This window comes from Vidua macroura, chromosome 6 (genome assembly GCF_024509145.1).
Source record: "Vidua macroura isolate BioBank_ID:100142 chromosome 6, ASM2450914v1, whole genome shotgun sequence".
Classification (NCBI taxonomy): domain Eukaryota; kingdom Metazoa; phylum Chordata; class Aves; order Passeriformes; family Viduidae; genus Vidua; species Vidua macroura.
The window spans coordinates 37638670-37652268 of NC_071576.1; the positions used below are offsets into that span (position 1 = coordinate 37638670).

The 13599-nt window shown below is 37.8% G+C and overlaps 1 protein-coding gene across 5 annotated transcripts in view; it reads right to left on the reverse strand.

The window, feature by feature from the left end:
* The window catches only part of LOC128808352 (carbohydrate sulfotransferase 9-like), a 28461-nt gene that overhangs the window by 14228 nt on the left and 634 nt on the right, over positions 1 to 13599 (reverse strand). For 2 of the 5 annotated variants that reach the window (XM_053979336.1, XM_053979341.1), the window contains exons 2-6: positions 12549 to 12672; positions 8357 to 8552; positions 6832 to 6934; positions 3507 to 3708; positions 3151 to 3264 (exon numbers count right to left, since the gene is read on the reverse strand). The gene's annotated coding sequence lies outside the window, so the exon portion shown is untranslated. Of the gene's footprint in view, positions 1 to 3150; positions 3265 to 3506; positions 3709 to 6797; positions 6935 to 7519; positions 7563 to 8356; positions 8553 to 10646; positions 10673 to 12548; positions 12673 to 13599 lie in introns of those variants that run through there. The other 3 variants (XM_053979337.1, XM_053979339.1, XM_053979340.1) reach the window with 3 other exon arrangements.

Genomic DNA, 13599 nt, shown 5'->3' on the forward strand with positions numbered 1-13599 from the left:
AGCTTCAGAATGCACAAGATGAAGTCTTAAGGTCTTTTTCAGTCTCCTTTTCTTTAAGTTTGTGGTTCATCCTGTTGTATAATTTAGATGCCCCATCTTACCTCTCTACAAAAACTACATTTATCAAAGTTTTCATACTAAATTATACAAACCCAGAGTGTTATTTCAATATAGTGACTCTGAACTAATGAAGCCACTATGGGGCTTAACACAGCCCAGACTGGCATGATGTCACTTTTTTTTCTACTGTAAATCCCATTATCTCTCCTAAGAAATGTGAAGAGTTTTGGCAAAAGGACTGCTACCTTCCAGAAAGTAGTGTATCTGGTAATTGATATTGATATTTCAACTGCCATAAATCTGTTCTTTCCTCAGGATTCTAATGGAGTCTGCTAGACAAGACTTCTTATCTGCTGAAGCCTCCACCAAATGCTAACAAGACACAGAGCTCATTTGCCTCAGGAGTCACTTATTATGATCAGAGATGAAAGACACAGAACTGAGTGAAATGAGATGTGGGCAGAAAATATGGAGACACACCTTGTTAGAGGGCTGCAGAATTAGGTTGCTTCATGCATCAATTTTTTCATGTGCTCATTCTTCGTATTAATCAAAATTCCAGATCACATAAGTTTAATAAAGTATCCTCACTTGGCAGAAAAGATTAAATTCCTTTCTCCTGTCTTCCACCAAAGATCCAATTCTGTCAAAGTACAGACATTCTTGGCCAAAGAATTCTATCATATAGATGACCAGCTGTTCTGGTTTAGGGCAAATTTGGGAGGAAACTCAAAGAAAATCTCATAGAGGGATGTTGGTTGCACTAAAGCATTACCTAAATTCCAAGGACATGAGACTCCATTGCCAACAAATACCAGTGTTGGTCATTACCTGTATCACCTCTGCAATTTGCTTATAGACACATGTTCAGGTGATTTTGTACAGAAAAAATTCTCTTTGAAGCAGTTTTAATCTTGCAGAAAAAATGCATTTCTCACATTTTATAAACTATTGGAACCAGGAAAAAATCAATTTGATACTCCTTCCTGGCCTTCTGAATTTCTATTGAACTCTGTATTTGTCTAAAACACACAAGGTAGTATGTTTCTGTGAAACATACTTTTCAAATTCAGAGTAATATCCAGCATATCATGAAATTCATGCTTACTCTATAATAACATACCAGAGGAGTCATATAACAAGTATTTTTTCCATAAATTAATTAGCCTACAATTTTTCTCTGGGTAAACCTTTCAGATTTTGCTGAAGTAAATTTTTGGTAAGGGCTAGGTGTTTCACCTCAAATAAGGCTGAGAAGAAAAGAACAAATAAACTAAACCATTAATTTATACTATCAGAGTTTAAAAGCTTTATAAATGAGGGAAAAACTTTACATCAAAAGCAATGTCTGTCCCTCTGATTAAGCAACTATGACCACATCCATCTAAACCCACAAGGCAGCATTAGTGACTGAGTCCCAAAGGATCTGCCAATAGCTGTGCTTCTGAGCCCACTTTCCATTGAAATTAAGATGTAATAAAAAGTTTAATACACTTAAGAAACAGAGTCCCCAGGGCCAAGTTCCAGTACATGAACCAATGGTTGTGCTGAGGGAAAAATCTTGTTTCCTCAAAGATAAAATATGTCAATGACATTTTTGGACATGAGATAAATTTTTTTGACAGCGTGGAATTGTTTTATAATATCAGTGTTCTTATAAGGCTTCAAAGATGAGAGATGTTAAACTATGTTAATTAGTAGCAACACTATTTAAAATTAAGCAATAGGTCAGGTAAACTTCAGTTTTCTCACAAATTCTACTCTTCCAGAAAGAAAAGTAGAACTAGCAGCATCCACATTTCAGATAAATAATGCAGCCTTGGAAAAGCAGTTCTGCATGAAACTTTGCAATGAAACTGTCTGGAAAGATCATCAATTTTAAAATTATTTACTCTTCACTGCATTTTCTTCCCCCTCAGATCCTACTTTAGCCTGAATGTAGTAATACAAATAAAGCGTGGCTTTTAATGGCCCTTTTAACAGTTATTTAAGAAACAGGCCATGGTACCATGTTGTGTAACCATAGCATGGGCTGTACAAATGTGGCTAACCATGCCTTTGTCCACCTGTGAGCCTGGGCTCAGTCATCATGGGAGAGCAGAATGAGGAATGTCAGCAGGAACGAGGAATGAAGATGGCAGAAGCCCTTTGTGCAGTTGTGACTGGTAGCACTTTTTTTGGTAGCACTTTTAGAGCTATCTCTTGCTTTGTCCACACAGGCATGACTAAATGTATAAAGCATGTCTCTGTTACACATTTACATGCTTACTCAGAAAATCTGCCAGTACTGTTCACTAGAATTTTTAACTAGTGAAGCACTCCTAGTATATGTGAAGCCCAAAGGGGAAAAAACCCACAAGGTGATGCTTCATTTCAGTTTTATTTGCTTCCAATTTAGAACTATTTGTACCTTTCAAAAGGTCAAAATTAAAAAAAAAAAAAAAAAGATTAAAAAGATTGAAGCAGAGTGTGGAATAGAAGAAATAGGAGAATCTATTAATTAATTTGTATTGTCAGTTCACAACCCCCATTCAAATGCTACAAGAGCTGAAAAAAAAGCAATTTACTGCTTCCAAAATAATGTAGTAGAACCCATCCTACAGGTAAAAGTGCTCAGAAGTTTAGGATTTTTATTGTGGAAAGATTTATTAAGCAGCTTCAGATTCTGGAATGTAAGAATCTAAAAGGAAAGAGTATTCTAGAAATAATATCAAAAATAAAATGACAGTAAAAGAAACTTGTGAGCACTTTTGTATTTTCTGTTTTCATGAATAAGAGTCCTTGCACTAGTAAAAAAGATAGGTTCATACATCACATTGATAGACAAAAAAAATCAGAAATTTGAAGGGGCAAAAAATTTCTTGCATTAAGAGGCTTTTCTAGGGTTTTGAGGCCAAGAGTTTGAGATATCAGTGAAGAAACTGAAGAAGTTAAATAAGATTGTGTTCTGGATTTGGTCAAAGTAGACAGAACAAAAATACAGAAAATATAGGGTGTAATAACCCATGAAGTTCAAATGAGTCTATAAACAATATCAACATTTCTTGTTTAAATTACTACTTTAAATCTATTATCTAAAAAAATATTTACCTTCTTATGTGATTTGTGTATCTCCTTTACATGGATAGTTACACATAATATTTCCCAGATAATAGGAATTAATCCTGGATATCTGGCTTTAATTCTGAGCTCTTTTTTTAACCCCTGCAATTAAGGCAACATAACAAAAAAACTAGCAAACCACATGGAAATCTTAACAACTGCAAAATTATTTCTGCATCTAAGGAGATCAGTTGAAAAGACAATTGCCCATGACATCAGTAAACCTAAAATCAGAACTCAGTGTCTTTTAAAACACAAACAGAAAACACAAAGGTTTTAATTTACTAATAAAACACCTAGAAGATTAAAAAAAAAAAAAAAGGAATAGATAAAAAAATAAGTACCTCTACAACATTTTCTGTCTCTGGAGCTTCCTTCTGAATACAGCTTTGTGCAGCTCTGGCTGAGTTTACTGCTTTCTGTTTACTTAATGCCTTAGCTCAGATAAAAAGAAGGTGTGTCCTCGAATACTATACATACAGCGCAGCACATTGTGGTCTTTCTTCAGCAAGCAAGTTTGAATTTTTTCATAGCAATATTTGACTTCTGAAAAAAGGGAAGAGAATATTTAGACTGAGTGACCTTTACCTTAATTTTTAAAACTTCCTCAATTTTAAACAATTTCCTTCACCCATTCCCTGTCCCTGCACTATGCAACCTTTCACTTTCTGCTTCAAAAATGTCTGACTCAAAGCTCAGAGAAATTGGACTGAGACATTTCAGTCACTGATGTCAAATACATCGATTTCTACCTCTTCTGGTATGGTAAGCAATCATTTATCTTCTAGCCTGTCTGAGTGTCAAGAGCTGTTTGGCGACATAAGGATGGACAAAAGTGCATATGTGAAGTATTCAAAGAGATGAAAGTGTATGCATTGAATTCACCCTGAGACTGACATTGATTGAAGGATTGAAGAAGATGGAAAAAGGAATTAAATACTTGAATAGAATGCAGTTGGAAATGTTTTTTAAATATCTGTCCTTAACTCTCTCACAGTTCTCTGATGATACTATGAAATAACTCTTGTCAAGGGGATGCCTGAAGCCCCCGCTATCCAAAGGGACATGACAGACTTGAAAAGTGGGCCTCTGAAAATGTCGCGGAGTTCGCAAGACCAAATGCAAGGTCCTGCTCTTGGCTTGGGGCAATCCCAACCACAAATGGACATGGAATGATTGAGAGCAGCTCTGAGGAGGACTTGGGGGTGTTGGTGGATGAGAAGTTGGGCATGAGCTGGCAATGTGTGTTTGCAGCCCAGAAAGCCAATTGTATCCTGGGCTGCCTCAAAAGCAGTGTGGCCAGAGGGGCAAGGGAGGGGATTCAGCCCCTCTGTTCTGCTCTGGTGAGACCCCACCTGCAGTGCTGTATTCAGTGCTGGAGACTCCAACATAGAAAGGACATGAACCTATTGGACTGAGTCCAGAGGAGGGCCACAAAGGTGACCAGAGGGCTGGAGCATGTCTCCTGTGAAGACAAGTTGAGAGGGTTGGTGTTATTCGGTGTGGAGAAGAGAGGGCTCTTGGGAGACCAAATTGGACCTTCCAGTACCTAAAGGGGGCTTATAAGAAAGATGAGGACAAACGTTTCAATAGGGTCGGTAGTGATAGGAGAAGGGGCAAAGTCTTTTAACTGAAAGAGGATATATTTAGACTAGATATAAGAGAGATATTTTTTTATTTTGAGCGTGGTGAGACACTAGAACAGCATGCCCAGAAAAGCTGTGGATGCCCCATCCCTGGATGTGTTCAAGACCAGGTTGGATGAAGCTTTGAGCAACCTGATCTAGTGGAAGGTGTCCCTGCCCATAGCAGGGTGGTCATAACTAGATGATCTTTAAGGTCCCTTCCAACCCAAAGCATTCTATGATTCTATGAAAACAGTTGTTCAACTCTAACAAATACATAAATAGAATATGGGCCTATCCTACACACAGCAACCCTGAATTGTGACTGCGCCTTTGTCATGGGCAGGAAGGGGATTGGAAGAGGTAAGCTGGACTTCGAGCCTAACTTATTATCTACTGAAACTAACAGCAACTTGAGCTCATGAAAGCTTTAAGTCTAATTCAAGTCACAGTAGTGACCTGTAGCTCTGTATCAGCAGCTTTGCCTAGGCTTATCTTTTAGCTCATTTCACACCCTCATTTGTACCTAAAAAGTAAGACTCTGCAGTCTGCAATAGAGTTAGGTGTTTATTTTGGAAGAAGAAAACCAGACCACATCACTAGGCCACAGTGACCGCCTAAAGACCTGTATCACTAGTACTCACCTATCCAAAGAGGAGAGCACCACTCTAACCAAGTCCACAGCATGAACCTGATTTCTTCAATTTCTTTAAAGCCTAAAAGTGGTATGGTTGCAATTAAAAAATCCAAAAGTGCAAGTGACTTTGTTGATAAATTTGCTGATTTTGTGCTTTCTGGAGGTATAACACTATGTTACCTACTGTACATTTAAACAACATGGAAGAAAACCAACAGAAGTTCACTGGAAGTTGCCTCCCAGTATGCTTCTTTGTTGTCAGTGACTTATAAATCCTCTGGTAAATGATGGACTTTATTGACTTTATTCACCAATCACAATTAATAAGATTATAAGATTTAATAATTTGTAGATAATTTTTGTACTGTACTCTAAGGCAGAACAACACCTTATCAAATAAAATCACAAGTGGATCAGTTATACATTATCTTTAGAAGCTAAACTACCAACTAAAGCACCTGTGATAGAAATATGATCTACAGGCAATAATTTTCAGTTATGACTTTTTTTAGGAGAGCAATACCTAGAGAAGAATCAGAATATAATTTTTCTACCCAGAAGACCCAAATTACAAAGGAGTACTGCTGATAGAACAAACTAATCTTGATGGAGTATGCTCATTGTTAGGGAGGCTAAGCAGAAGCTTCCAACATTTCAGCAAAAGTTACTTTGGTAGTAGAGAAATAAGGGGGGCGGTTCTTACTCTCATATTTTTATTAGAAGAATGGGGCAACATGTTTGTGTCACAGGAAAGGAATAAGCAGATCATGTTGCAGTTGTGAAGGAAATAAGCAAATGCTGATATTTTTACAGAATTACATGTTGCAGATGGAAGAGAATCTCAGTCTTTTAAAACAACTCTCTGGTGGAGTTTTTTAAAATTTACTTCTGTTTCTACTTGTGGTGGGAAAAGAAGGTATAGCAAAGGAAAAAAGTGCCTGTTCAATTGTGTTGCCTTGTGTTACACCGTCCCACAGCTTCTGCAAATTTGGAAAATCCAGCTTGTCACTGACTTAAGAGACTTTTTAGAGAGATTTAAAGCACCCCAATACAGATGTAGTATCATGAAGACCTGTGCCCAGAACAATATTTGTACCCTCCTGGTTCATATCACAGATTTATGAGGGCTTCTTAGTGGAATTACTGAAACCTTTAGTTTGGGGAAAGCTTTCGTAGATGTAATGGGCAAGGGATCTGGTTTTCTAGGCTAGTCTTGTGAAGAACTCACATCTGATTTAGTTACCACTTGATACTAGATACATATGTTTGGGCTAAAACACACTTCTCCAAGAAGCACCCAACCCTGTTTTTAATGATATTAAAATGGTTTTAATGATAAGGAATCCATCCTCTGTTCTTCTATCTTAACTCACCATCACTTGAATCTTTCCTAATAAAAATTGTCACCTTTTTCCCAGCTTGAATTTGTGAAAACTCAGTCACCAGCCCCAGAATCTTGTTAAACATTTCTCCAGCCAGACTGAACCAACTTCTGCCATCAGGCTTTGCTCTGCAAAGTAGAACACAGACAGGAATAAAAGGAAACCAAGAGCAGCTGGTAACTTTGAAATGTACTCTACATAAACACATTTCAGTTATTTTGGTTATTCTTATGACCCTTCCCAATCTTCAATATCATCCATAAAGTACAAACAGAAGTACTGGAGCTGGTGCCAGGAAAGAGCATATATCAGTATCACAGAGAAAAGTTTCAGTTTCATTAAGTCAGTATTTGAAATGCAGTATTTTCCCAGAATATAACACACTGGAGCCTAGAGGGCTGGATGTGTGCTGTCTTGTCATATGAGGGTTTGTAGCAGGCATTAATCATTATAGTCTTTTATCCTTTATCTTCTAAAACAATGACCTGCAAAACAGTACATTTGATCTTGCTTTGAAAATACCAAATAAACTTAGTTTTAATTGGAAAAAAGTAACAAGTGAAAATCAAACTAACACTTTAAATCTGAACAACAAAATTTGGGAAAGATTATAAGAATTAAATTCTTAAAACACTAAAAAGGTGTACAAGTTTAAAGTAGGAGTAGCTGTATACCCTTTACCTCCATACATGGATAAACATTAACATACTTACATGGTTGTTCAGAAGCATAATAATATCAGTTACCACTGCAAACCACAGTATTATTTGTCCCAAGTAAACTGATGAAAATGGGTGATACATATTTAAATCTCCTGGAGATAAATTTCTAAGTGCAGGTGTGTCTCAAACAAACATTTGGTGGGGAAAAATCTTGGTCACAGTCAAACGGTGATCTTCAGCACTTGATCTAAGGATAAGATTTTCCATGTAAACAATAAAATTACAATAATACCCATATATGTTACTGATATGTTTCAGTGTTGAGGCAAATAGTTGAAGTGACAGGGTTTTCTAATAAAAGACCAGCAAGACCTCTGGAAGCAGATAGTAGGAATAGTGATTGGGCTGCGTTCTATGCATAAGCTCTCTTAATCACTGGATGGTTGATACGCCAGCTGGCTTTTCCACAATTCAAAACTATTTATATTTGATTATTTAAATAACCAATGCAAAATAAGGTTTGCTCTCATTATTTATAATCAAATTCCTTCAAAAGTCCTGAAAAGAACCCGAACCGACCAAAGAAGCCAAATACATAAACACATACGCACACGTGACCCCCAAAAAAATTGTTGATGCTGTGATCTGAATTTTGAAGAGAAATATTTTCTCTCCTGATGGGAGAAAGGAAGGAAAGTAGTGTACGCTTGCTATGCATAAAAAAGCAATATTCAATAAGGAACATGAAAAGGAAAGGAGAATATGCAGAGAAACCTCCATGGTCCCTCAGTTAATATGGCTCAGAAAAATAAAACTCATAATTAGACTGTTGTCCTTCAGACACCAGTTATTCACAGTGCTCTTCTCTCTTAATAACTGCAGTCTTACCTTGCTGTAATCACTATATTCAGAAGTCTGACATATTACATCCACTGTCTACGTCTCCTTTCAATCCTTCATTTCAATCACACCACACATCAATTGCTTGTCTGGGTTCTGAAGACCGTGTATGTCTTTGTTGTGTTCATCAGATGTGCTCTCTCAGCTGCAAGACTTCCAAACAGGTACTGTATTACTGGTTCTTCTGGAGTTGAAGAAAATTATATCAATAGCATTCCTCTTAATCAGACAATAACTTTTATCAAAGGTATCAGATCAGTACAGGATTATCTACCATTGGAATAATTTATGTTCCATTTTATTTTTCTGCTTTAATTCTTTCCTTTAAAATCTTGAAAAAGAAATGTAAAGGCTGAAGTTGTTAGGCTTGAAGAAGACTGATATGAAACATAACAGTCTTCAAGTAGAAGAAACCTTTGCAAAGAAAAGGAAATAATCTCTTGTGTTTGGAAGAAATGAGAAATAACGTGTGTGTATTACAGTGAGAAACTTCAGTTAGATATTAGAAATAAACATTTTGTGGTAATTTTGTTAAACTCCAGCAAGAGGCTGTCTAAGTAGGCTGCAGTTTCTCTGCCAGCTGGGGCTTTTCTGGCTGATTTGAATGTGTCCCTTCTCTACTTCTCCGTCATTCTCATGATGTAGCTTTTTTGGTTCTCAATGCTTCCCCTCCTGAAAGACCCAGCTCTCTGCATAAGAGGGCCAACTTTGGTTTTCACTTTTGTGAGGGAGAAAGAGGGGTTTTTTGGCTATTCTCAGCCCCAGCCTATGCAGCCACACAGTACAGCAGCCACAGAGGTGCCCCTGGAGCACCATCATTATCTTCTCTCACAAAGAAGATTTGTTCTGCCCTGGTAACCTAAGACAGGGACCAAAATTCTGTTCTGTTGTGGAAAGTCTATGTACACCCCCACTGGGGTTGCTGCCTTTTCATGCTTGACGGTGAGTACCACACAATGAGCACATAAATGGTCATGGACAGACAAGAACAATTACTTTCTTTCTTGATGGAAACAACTGCTAGAAGAGTGCTTCCAAAAGCCCAACACATACACATTAGGGTCCCAGAAAAAGAAAGAAAGAAAAGTTTCATTTTTCCTGGCTTTATGAGCATTTCTCAGTCGAGTCAGGGTCATGATTTTGTCAAAGGTCACCTGTTTGCGTGCTAAGATGATTATCTTGTCACATACCTCTACAGATGCAGATATACCTCCAGGGGTGTATTATGCAACAGGTGAGAAAATGCATTTGTCCACTAGACAGAAAAATTGGGATGTGCAAGTTATGAATGCCAAGGGAAAAAAGGACAGATATTTTGTAATTGCCTTCATGCTCCACAGAAGGCTTAAATCTGAGCCCATTGCAGCGAGGTTATAATATGGAATAATGTGGTTTCTCTTGTTCTAAGAGATCAGACCAGCCTGAAATTTTCTAGCCACCAGAGCAAAGGGTGAGTCGTTATAGAAAGGTATGGATGCAGTTCAATTCTTAAAATTCAGTCATCTGTGACTCAACTGCAATAAGTAAAATAGTGCTGGCACCAATCAGTATAATAATTTTAGAAAGCTTCTGACAGTGCTCCTCTAGCTGTAACAGAAATGTAGTAATCAAGAATGGGGCTGTCAGAAGTTAGTGCAATCTTTTGTTCCTTCATTTTACTTATTGGCTACGGATATAGTATAGGTGAGCAGTCCTTGGATCCTAGCCTTCAGACCACAATTCTTTATCTACCTACAAATTGGTTCAGTCTTTTAAAAACTAGTATCCTCATTGCCTCAACTCCATCCACTTTTTTCCCCTAAACAAAGACCAAACTTTCCTGATAGCCTGTATGCTTCGTTTGGAATATCACATTCTCTGCTCAAATGCTGTCACTGTGCTGATGAGTAAAAGTAAAAGACTACTTAATTTTAAAAATGTCAGAAGAGTCCTCTGAAAGTCACCTGGTCCAACCCCCCACTCAAAGTGGGACAATCACCAATACCAAACAACACCACCCACAGACTTGTCAAGACTTGAAAAACTGAAGTATAAGAAGGTAGAAGGTCCTGTAGGAGGGTACTACTACAGCTTGCACAGCGTTGGTGGTCATTCACGAGGAATGTTTCTCTGAGATGTAGCAATGGTAAGGAGACAAAAGCCTTTGGACACGTTCTGAACACACACACTTCTATGCTGTAGTCTTTGTAATACAACATAAGGGTGTTTGAAGACATCTGAGGTAAATAATCTCCTTGTTTACCTTTTGCAATACAAAATGAATGACAGTTTCCATTACCTGTATGTTCATGATTGCTTTGACAAAATCCCAGAGCAACATGGATCATTTAACACAAATCTGTCATGAACAGCAAGATGTATTAAGTTAAGCAACACTAAAAAATAGCTGTCTTTTTCTCTGTTCCACAGTAAATTTTTCACCCAAACAATTGTTCCAAATAAAGAGCTAAGGCCTCATGAAGAGTCGCAGCTGATGTTTCACTGCTAGTAGAAGTGTTAGCTGTGAAAATAAGATAGTGGGCTTGGGAGTGAAATCAAAAATATTGCTGTCACCTAGAGCGTCTAGAAACTGCTATCAGGAAGTTTTCCCTGACATTCAGAATAAGTTGTCCCACTGAAAAGGGATCAGTGCATACTCACTAAATCCAAGCAAGTTCAGGAAGGAATTGGGCCTAATGAATTGTAAAATGGTTTGGGTTGGAAGGGATCTTTAAAAGTCATCAGGTCCAGCCCTCATGCCATGAACAAGGACATGTTCAACTAGACCAGACTGGTCAGAATCTGATCAAATGAAGTCTTTCTGATAACCCAAATACACAAGGAAAGTAGTGCTCCCATACCATCTCTGATAACAGTTGCATAGGCCTTGGCTCCTGACCACCTCCCTGAGAGGACAGGGATTTTTCTAGAGACACCTCCTCAGAAAGTCCCTGCAATCAGCATGGTCATTGTGTCTATTTCAGAAGCAGGAGAATATCAGCATATGTGACTCTCCTGGGACTCTTTCCATAATCTCTTGCTGTACAGCTGAGAACAAAGTGATGGGTTAAATAAAATTGTATTTACATTGTGCAATGCCAGCACTTACAGCCAGCTATGCTGACTGGCTTTCATAGAGTGTGTCTTGATTCCTTTCTTCTGCTTTGTAGTAAGAGTAGTAATAAGTTTTCTGATGGTATCTCAGTACAATGACATGCAATATAGCCATTGTGCAACCTATTCTCCGATTCCACTATACATTTACAGATTTTTACATTTACTCATATTTTTGATAACCTGGAAAGAAATTTGGATGAAAGTGTTTGTCTTAACTACATCCTGCCAAGAGTGATATGATTTTATAATGTTAAGCAGTGCTTAAACAGCACCGAAAATGTACATTTTCTGGGGAGAAAGTGGAAAGTGGAAGAGCTCCGGAAAGGCCAATCTTAAGGGAAAGACATACTAATATATTTTGGGCTATCATCTCAAAACTGCCCTAGAAGACAGAATATTTTAGGGATAAGGGACTGCAAGAATCCCTTCAAAGAAGTGCAGAGAATGCTTCCTCTTTTCTATAAGCAAAAGTTTCACAAAAGTAGTATTTTTTTTTCTCTGCCACACAAAAGACCCCAGCCTTTGCAGAAGACTGGAAAAGGTGTGCAAGCACTGTGTAGTCTAGTACATAAGCAACAGGTAACTGGGGAAGAATAATTTTTTTTTTTTTATGATTATGTTTAAAGGTTATCTTCCAACACCAATAATTGAGTATCTCATAATAAAACAGAATAGCCTGGGCTTTTGCCAACAACTTGCAAGAAAGCATTAGAGAGACTTGTCTTCAAGAACTGCTGGTTCTTTCTTCCTGTATCCTATTTTTGCTTACATTCTTGTAAAAGTAACAATAAAGGTAAATCAGGCTAGGCATTGCTGAGTTTAATTCCTGCCCTCTCTTTAAGATTATCTCCTTAAGACACCTAAAAATTTTCCAACCAGAAAAAATGACAGGAAGTCTGAATGAGATTTCAGACTCTCTTTGCAGGGATTTGTCTGAATATTGATTTGGGAAGGCAGATGAAAAATACAGAAACAATTAGAGGAGAAACTGCACTAAACATAGGCCTTCCACCCTCCAGGGAAAATCCTAAAGTGGTAAAACACTCTAAGTGCCTAGTGAAAAATATTAGCTGTGGAAAGTTACCTGAGATTCTTCCTGAACTCAGGAATGCAAGTTCTGTCTTCACTCACAGAACTAGGCAATCTTCATATCTAGATCTTCTGCCAGTTTTTCTTCCTCCTACATGACTCTTAACTCTGGTATCTGCCTGGAGATAAAAAGTGAGAATTTCAGGCATCTTGCTCTTCTAAATGTGATACATGTTCAGAAACTGCAGGTTTTTGGTTTCTCCTGGTCTAGCTACTCCATAAAATTCCATATTATGTGTAATAAAGAAAACAGATACATCATTTAAGTGGTTTTGTACTGTAAATAAAACATTTTAATTGGTGGACAAAGATGGATAAGAAATGACTAATGGATGGTGACTATTGTGTGTTCTTCTGATCATGCAGAGTTAGGCACTGTATTTTCAGAAGAGCGAGTCAGAAAAGCAGTTGTTACACTCCAATACAGCAATACACTTGTATTGCTGATCACTATTATCAGACAGTCACTTCACCATGGTTTTCTAGAAATCACCTGAGCTGGATCTTCTGGTATAAGATTGACAAATGATTGAGATTTTTTTGCAGACACTAAAACATTTAAAGCTTCCCTGATTAATCTAGGGGATATTGGCTACTTTTTGAGGGAGAAAACAAGAAATTTCTTGTTAACAGAAGGAATGGAAGAATTTCAGGTAAATCAATATATCTTTAGTCTTAGGAACCACCAGTAACCCATCAGTTAAAAAAGAAGTAGAAAAACAAAATCTACATCTTTTAAATACAATATATGTACTCATTTTACTGATCAAGGCTTTTTACCTAGCCTGGGCCAGAAGAGAGCTAAGGGAAGGGAGGGAGTTCCGAGACAGCCACACTACCAGCACTGGCTTGAGCTCTGCTCTGCACTGGTGCAGCTTTGGCTGCCACAATATAAGAAAGACATTAAGCTATTAGAGAGCGTCCAAAGGAGGGCCATGAGGATGATGAAGGGCCTTGAGGGGAAGCCCTTCATATAAGAAGTGGCTGAGGTCACTTGGTCTGTTCAGCCTGGAGAAGAGAAGACTGAGGGGAGACCTCACTGCAGT